General features: G+C 41.1%; 1 long non-coding RNA gene across 1 annotated transcript in view; it reads left to right on the top strand.

Moving 5' to 3' along the window:
- Positions 1-4,970, top strand: part of LOC118162679 — a 19,991-nt gene extending 15,021 nt beyond the window's left edge. Inside the window, exon 3 of the long non-coding RNA XR_004748561.1 lies at positions 4,914-4,970. This is a non-coding gene — a long non-coding RNA (uncharacterized LOC118162679). The remainder of the gene's footprint in view (positions 1-4,913) is intronic.
- The last annotated feature ends 1,478 nt before the right edge of the window (positions 4,971-6,448 follow it).

Here is a 6,448-nt window from a genome sequence, read left to right as displayed (position 1 = left end):
AAAAAAAAAATGTTCATTTTCTGCTATAGTTGTTTAAGATGGCTCTCACTTTTCAGTAGGAGGTGTCTATTTTGCTGTGGGATTGCAAAATAGGGTCTTGAGCTTGCCTGGCACTCTTATACTGAGAATATATAAAGGCTATTCCGTTCTGTGAAGACAACTTTAAGGACAGTTTAGATACAAACATTTTCCCACTTTTGCTGTTTTTCTATTCAACTCCTATTAAAACTTATCAAACATACATTCTCTGCCTTAAATGATACCAAAGCAATGCTGTTACATTTTGCTTATCTTGCTGGGGTAGAAGGGTATAAAAAAGACAGGTGGATTCCTATAATATAGGTATCAAAAAAATGAAGCAGCAAATGAAAGATCTTTAGAATAGGCTCGGGCCTAGATGGGCATTTTAGGTCCTCAATGGGTTTCCGTTGTTAATAGATGGTGCTGATGTCATGCTGATTTTTTTCTTTCCCCTGTTATTGTTACCACTATTGGATAGATTAATAGCACAATGGATTTATCAATCTAGAGCCATCACATTCAATTTGCTGTGTAAGCGTATTTTACAATTCCTTTGAAAGTTCTGTTCAGAAGGATTTTGACAACAGCTTTCTTTTTTCATAGACATGTAGATATGGTGCTTAGGGATATAGTCTAGTGGTAGACTTAGTAATGTTAGGTTAACAATTGGACTTGAAGATCTTAGAAGTCTTTTCCAACCTAAATGATTCTATAATGATATTATTCTATATGTTTTTTTATTGACAAGAATCTTTCTAAATCATTAGGAATAGACTTTGAGCTCAAAATGAAGGTGTTTTTTTTTTTTTTACTGATTTTTTTTTGAGGTTTCTAAATTTTAAATTTTGAGTTCCAGTTTTATACAAGAGTTGCTATTGATTATTTGTACCTTTGAATACTTTCTACCACATCTACATAGCTGTTTATGTGCACTTCCATAAAAATCACCAGATTCTGTAGTTTAATTTCTTACAAGAATGAGGGCCGGAAATCTTCACTGGAAGATTTGCATTTTCTTTGATTTGATGGTCACTGTATTCTTCCTGTAGTCTTCAAAACCTGTTAATGTCAATCTTTTTTACCACTTTACTTAGACCTCATTAATCAGCCAGAGTCCAGACAGCAATCAATTCCTACTGAAAATTTCACTGTCTTTCTAAACTTTTTTCTGCTGAGTCAAAGTAAAGTAACAGTTTTAATACAGTCCTTTCCTTCTGTTCTTCTAATGAATGTACTGTTTAGAAAGATAAAGACCAGAAGAATTAAAAATTTCTGCATTTCTGTGATCAGTCACCTGTGTCACATTGAGTTAATTCCTGAGGGGAGATGTTGATGGTTTAGAATCATAGAATCATAGAATATCCCAAGTTGGAAGGGACCCATAAGGAACATTGAGTCCAGTTCCTGGCTCCACATAGGTCTACCCAAAAATTCAGACCATATGACTAAGAGCACAGTCCAAACACTTCTTAAACTCTGACAGGCTTTGTGCCGTGACTACGCCCTTGGAGAGCCTGTTCCAGTGCATGACAACCCTCTCGGTGAAGAACCTTTTCCTGATATCCAACCTGAATCTCCCCCGTCACAGCTTGATTTCATTCCCTTAGGTACTATTCCCTTGACTTCATTCCCTTAGGTACTTAGGTCACCAGAGAGAAGAGATCAGTGCCTTCCTCTCCACTCCCCATCATGAGGAAGCTGTAAACCGCAATGAGGTCTCCCCTCAGCATTCTCTTTTCCAGGCTGAACAGGCCAAGTGACCTCAGCCACTCCTCATATGTCATCCCCCCTAGGCCCTTCACCATCCTCATAGCCCTTCTCTGGACACTCTCAAATAGTTTCATACCCTTTTTGTATGGTGGTGCCCAGAACTGTGCACAGTACTTGAGGTGAGGCCACACCAGCACAGAGTAGAGCAGAACAATCACTTCCCTCAACCGACTAGCAGCGCTGTGCTTGAATGCACCCCAGGATACAGTTGGCCCTTCTGTGCCAGAGCACACTGCTGGCACATATTCAGCTTGCTGTCAACCAAAACCTCCAGTTCAGGGTGACCGGGGTCCTGAAATCCATCATTGGCATTGAAGACAGAGGCAAAGACAGCAATAAACGTCTCTGTCCTTGTCTGTGAGGTGAACATCCCCATCAAATAATGGACCTATGTTTTCTCCAGTCCTCCTTTTTCTATTCACATATTTTAAAAAGTCCTTTTTATTGTCTCCCACAGGCCTGGCCAGCTTGAACTCTAATTGGGCTTTGGCTGCATGAATTTTCTCCCTACAAAGGTGAACAGTGTCCCTGTAGTCCTTCCATGTTGCTTGACTCTGCTTCCAGCAGCCACACATTTTCTTTTTATGCCTAAACTACAGAAGAAGATCCCTGGTCAGCCAAGCTGACCTGATTGACTTCCTATATTTTGGTATTGCCTGATCCTGTGCTTTTAGGAGGCAGTGCTTAAAGACTGACCAGCACTGATGGACACCGATGCCTTCAAAAGCAGTTTCCCAGGGGACCTTGCTAACTAGTTCCCTGAGCAGCCTGAAGTCTGCTCTCCTCATATCCAGGGCTGAAGTTTTGGTGGTAATTTTCCTCCTGTCACCAAAAATTTTAAACTCAACTGCTTCATGGTCACTATGACCAAGACAGCTGCCATTTGCCATGACCCTCACAAGACCCTTTCTGTTCCCCAGCAACAGATCTAGGAGGGCACCTTTCCTAGTTGACTCCCTTAGCACCTGCACCAAGAATTTATTGTCAAGGTGTTTAAGGAACCTCCTGGACCTGCTTGTGTCAGCCATGTGATATTCCCAGTTAACATCTAGCAAGTTGAAGTCCCCCATAAGGACAAGGGCAGTTGATCTCAAGGTATTTCTTAGTTCCTCAAAGAATAATACATCGATGTCATCATCCTGGCTGGGTGGTCTGTAATATACTCCCATAACGACATCCCTTTTATTTGTTTGTCCCTTAATCCTTACCCAGAACCTCTCAACTTTCCCATTGCCAACTGCAAGCTCCACCCAGTCCAGCCCTTCCTTTACATACAGCGCCACCCCACCCCCAACCCCACCCCCCCTTGCCTGCCTTGCCTCCTGAGGAGCATGTAACCATCTATTGCAACACACCAGTCACAGGACTCATCCTGCCAGGTTTCACTTATGCCGATGATATGGTAGCTCTGGGACTGGGCCAAGACTTCTAGCTCATCCAATTTATTCCTCATGCTGCCTGCATTTGTGCAGAAGCACTTCAAATGTGCTTCATTGTATGCAGCACCTTGTGGATCAGACCGAAGGACCTCACTAAAAGACGGTCCCTCTGACTCTGGCACAACATCTCTTAGATTATCATTGGAGGGCCTGGTTTTATCCCTTTCCTCCTTTGACTCTAGTTTAAAGCCCCATATATCAGCTCTGCCAACTCCTGGACACAAATCCTTTTCCTCCTCTGAGAGAGGTGCCACCATCTGGTGCCAGCAGGGCTGGTGTTATGTAGACCTTCCTGTGATCAACAAACCCCAAGTTCTGCCAGTCACACCACTCTTGGAGCCACGTATTGATGAGCTTAGTCTGCCTGTCAACACTGATCCCTGCTACTGGAAGTACAGAAGGACCTCTGTCTGGGTAGCTACATTGGTAGCTGTAGCTGGAGAGGCCACAAGAGATGCAGAGGCCATGGCTTTCTGCAGGGTGGATACCATGGCTGGGCTCTTCATGAGCAGATTACAACCACTGTTTGTTTCAAGAGATGCTCAGCTCATAAAATTATGTAGCAAGAAAGACTGCTGGTGCTCAACATTTCAAAAATAAAGCCAGGAGAGTTTAGTTGACCATGTTTTTCCTGAATTGTACTTACCTATGAGTAAATTAGTCAGTAATCAAATAAGCTCTTTTAATAGTTTAAAAGTGAGCAATTTTCCATGCAAGAGTTAGCACATTGTAATTAATTTGTGTCTTTTTAGTACTCAATGATTAATAAGGCATTTTACATTTGGTACAGCTGCTATCTACAATCTGCATAAGGCCTCATAAGGTACCAGTTAAAAATTCTCAGCTTCTTTATGATCCTGAAACTTTATTTTCTCTGGTCATAACCAAAGATGCCCTCTTTCCAGTCTCTTTCAGCAAGCCATTCACACCAAAAATCAACTCTGAATTGCTTTACTTAGCTTTTTTTTTTTTTTTTGAACATCACTTTTTTTTTTTCGCATTAATTTTATGTAAATAAGAATTATTGGCACAATTTCAAGCCTGTCTGCATTAAAAGCAGGTTCAGGTCATCAAATGAGAGAACCACAGGGTTAGTGATTTAATAGGATCATCTAGAATACATGCTGTGCAAATGCACAACCGGAGTGAATCTTAAAATTGGCATCAGAAATAAATTAGCTCCAACTATTATGATGCAGTTTGCATTTGCCCCTACACTTAGACCAAACACTTGGTTATGTGTTTTCAGGGCAAGTATCAGGATTATTAGTTACTGGAAATAAGTATGATGCCAATAATAATATGATGGAAGTATATGTAGTATTTGACCCTTTTCTCATAAATAGAAAAGAACTTGTGGGTGATGTGAAGGTTGGAGGGTGTCCCAGGCACAGCAATCACAAATTAATAGAGTTTTTAATTCTTGTAAAAGGAAAGAGGGGAGTTAATAGAACTGCCACCTTCTACTTCTGGAGGGCAGATTTTGGCCTTTTAAGGAGACTGGTTGGTGAAGTTCCTTGGGAGGCAGTCCTGAAGGGCAAAGGAGTCCGGGAAGGCTGGACACTTCAAGAAAAAAAAAAAAAAATCCTAAAGGCACAGAGGCAGGCCATCCTTACATAATGAAAGGTGAGCCAGCACAAAAGACCAGCTTGACTGAATAGAGAGCTGTGGCTAGAGCTCAAGAAGAAAAAGAGAGTTTATGACCCTTGGAAGAAGGGGCAGGTCACTCAGGAGGATTACGAAAGTGTTGTGAGGCTGTGCAGGGACAAAATTTGGAGGACCAAAGCCCACTTTGAGCTCAATCTGGTTATTGTTATTAAAGACAATAAAAATGTTTTTATAATTACATTTAAAAAAAAAAAAAAAAAAAAAAAAACTAAGGAGAATCCTTTAATGGATGTGGAGGGAAACATAGTAACAAGAGATGAAGAAAAGGCTGAAGTATTTAATGTCCTCTTTACCTCAGTCTTTAGGAGCAAGACCAGCAATACCTGTCTGAAGTTCAACAAGGCTAAGTGCCAGGCTGTGTACTTGGGGCACAACAACTCTGTGCAAGGCTACAGGCTGGGGGAAGAGAGGCTGGAAATGTGCTTGGCCAAACTGGGGGCATTGGTCAACATCCAGCTGAATATGAGCCAGCAGTGTGATCAGTTGGCCAAAAAGGCCAACAGCATCCTGGTTTGTATCAGAAAGAGTGGCCAGCAGGACTAGGGAAGTGATTGTCCTTCTGTATTCAGCTCTGCTGAGGCTGCACCTCAAATACTGTGTTCAGTTTTGGGCCCCTCCCTACAATAAGGACATCAAGGTGCTGGAGCGTGCCCAGAATAAAGCAACAAAGCTGGTGAGAGGTCTAGAAAACAAGTCTTATAAGGAGCAGCTGCGGGTACTGGGGTTGTTTAGCCTAGAGAAAAAGAAGGTCAGGGGAGACCTTATCCAAATTACCAAATTACCTTAAAGCAGGCTATAGTGAGGTGGGGATTGGGTTCTTCTTCTAAGCACCAGGTGATAAAACAAGAAGAAATGGCCTCAAGTTGCACCAGGGACTTAGATTTTGGTTGGATATTAGGATAAAGTTCTTTACTGAAAGAGTTGTGTGGCATTGGAATAGACTGCCCAGGGAAGTGATTGAGTCACCTTCCCTGGAAGTCTTCAAGAAGTGTGTAGATTTAGAACTTTGTAGCACGGTATAGTGCTGGGCTTTAGTACTAGGTTAAAGATTGGACTAGATGATCTTAGAAGTCTTTTCCAACCTGAATGATTCTGTGATTCTATGATTCTCTGATTCTATTCACAGCATCTGTGAAACCAGGTTCCTAAGAAACAATTTGGTAACTGCTACTTTGTTCTAAGCTTAATTTCTTAATTAATTATTAACATTTTGAATGAGTGTTTCCCCAAGCTATGACTTACAAAGACATTGCTGGTGAATAGAAGTCACATGTATAGTCAGGAACTGCAATCTAACAAAAACTAATTACAGTCAAGAATCATGCTGCTCTTCCTTTTTGATAGCAATCACTCTGCCATACAAAATATAGCTGTGGACATTTTGCCTTTATTTATAGCATATTGCGTAATCAAAGTTAAGAAGGCAAATGGTCTATGAAACCTCTGACAAATCACAGTCCTAAAATTTTGAGAAAGGTCTATCAGGTGTAGTTTCTTTTTCTTTTTCTTTCTTTCTTTCTTTCTTTCTTTCTTTCTTTCTTTCTTTCTTT

The sequence above is a fragment of the Oxyura jamaicensis genome, chromosome 2, assembly GCF_011077185.1.
Source record: "Oxyura jamaicensis isolate SHBP4307 breed ruddy duck chromosome 2, BPBGC_Ojam_1.0, whole genome shotgun sequence".
Lineage (NCBI taxonomy): Eukaryota > Metazoa > Chordata > Aves > Anseriformes > Anatidae > Oxyura > Oxyura jamaicensis.
Note: the sequence above shows the minus strand (reverse complement) of the source record. Positions and strands in the feature narration are given on the sequence as shown.